Genomic DNA, 1,551 nt, shown 5'->3' with positions numbered 1-1,551 from the left:
CCGTGCACTTAGCCATTATTTTTTATGGGGGTAAATTTCTGGGGGAAATGTACACATTCAGTTGACCTCATATTTTTTTAATTTAAATTAAAAAAAAGTATTTATTGACAAGAGGGAGAAGAGAGAGATATCAGTTTGTTGTTCCACTTATCTGTGCATTTATTGGTTGCTTCTTGCATGTGCCCTGACCAGGAATCTGGCCTGCAGCCTGTTGTGTTGGGATGGTGCTCCAGCCAGCTGAGCTTTCCGACCAAGGCGGGCCTCCTGTTTTTATGTTGGTTCTTTTTCAGCTTCCATACCAGACTGAGGTATCTTCTGACCTGCTCTCCGAATTTCGTGTTACGTTCTCATTGAACGTGTCACCTCTTCTGTGCAGATTCTATTTAATTCAATCCAATGAATATTTGTCCAGGGTTGCTCATGTGTGCGCGCTGTTGTGGTCACTGCAGGCTGAGCAAGATGAGAATCATGTTTTGGCTAAAAGACACCAGCTTTTTATGAGAACTGAGTTCACATCCCACCTCCACTACTTACCAGCCAAGTCACCTAAAGTCACCCAACCTCAGTTTCACCCCATGTGGAATGTGAATAAGGCCCCCACCACACCGGGTGCCCCCACCACACTGGGGTGTGCATGAAGGTTAAGTGAAGCAATACGTACAATGTGCTTAGCTCAGAGGTTGTGTGTGGTAAATGCTTAATAAAAATAAAACTTAAAAACAATGTGCTCACCCTGTATCCGTACGTTTCTAAACAGCTGCGGGATCCCCCTCTGGGCCAGGCCTGCTCCAGGCTCTGAGAGTCAGCGGTGGTGACAGCGAAGCCCCCGTTCTCACTGAGTTCACCGTCTAGGTGAGGTGTAAAGAAATCAAAGAAACGCATAAATGTCGTGTCGACTAGTGACAGGTGGTTTGAGGACAGAGCAGGGAAAGGGGACAGAGCAGCAGGGGTGTGATGGGAAGGGGGTTTGTGGTGTGGACTCGTCCCTCGATGTCGGGCCTTTGGATCTGCTGGGCCCTCTGCCTAGAATGGCCTCCACCCCGGGCCCCCGCGTGCTTGAGGGCTTCTCTCGTTTCTGTCTATGTCTGCCCTGGCCTCACATCGTCCGGAGAGGTGCCCCTTGTCTAAAAAATTAAACACACACACATAATCCATAAATAAAAGCAATTCCTGCCACTGCAGTTTACAGCCTTGTAAAACTGGCAGCCACACAAACGACAGTCACTCCAGATGAAGGTGGTGGCCTGAAAAGCAGTCCAGTAGGTAACAGTCCGCTGAGGGAGTCGGCAGAGGCTGTTTCAGAAATGGCACTTGGGATGTTGCCTGGTACAAAGGGATCCCGGAATGGGCGCAACCTGTGTTCAAATACGGACTCTGCCCTCACTGCCTTGGTGAGTGACCTGAGGGGTCACTCAGCGCACAGAGATAAGCACACCGACCTCAGAGGGTTGTTGGGCTCAGTGAGAAACCAGCGAAGCCCGTGTAATGCAGGGGTCAGCTGCCAATGGCTCCCCCTTACCACTAATACATAGTTAACGGTAGTTTGGGCTT

The 1,551-nt window shown here is 49.6% G+C and overlaps 1 long non-coding RNA gene across 1 annotated transcript; it reads right to left on the bottom strand.

Moving 5' to 3' along the window:
- Positions 1 to 266: 266 nt before the first annotated feature.
- On the bottom strand, positions 267 to 1,225 carry LOC128627599 (uncharacterized). Its single transcript, XR_008391848.1, has 3 exons — positions 1,145 to 1,225; positions 733 to 848; positions 267 to 450 (listed from the first exon to the last, which is right to left on the bottom strand). It is a non-coding gene; the product is annotated as an uncharacterized LOC128627599 (long non-coding RNA).
- Between the last annotated feature and the right edge of the window lie 326 nt (positions 1,226 to 1,551).

This window comes from Artibeus jamaicensis, unplaced genomic scaffold (assembly GCF_021234435.1).
Source record: "Artibeus jamaicensis isolate MK-2021 breed Jamaican fruit bat unplaced genomic scaffold, CSHL_Jam_final contig_456, whole genome shotgun sequence".
Classification (NCBI taxonomy): domain Eukaryota; kingdom Metazoa; phylum Chordata; class Mammalia; order Chiroptera; family Phyllostomidae; genus Artibeus; species Artibeus jamaicensis.
Note: the sequence above shows the minus strand (reverse complement) of the source record. Positions and strands in the feature narration are given on the sequence as shown.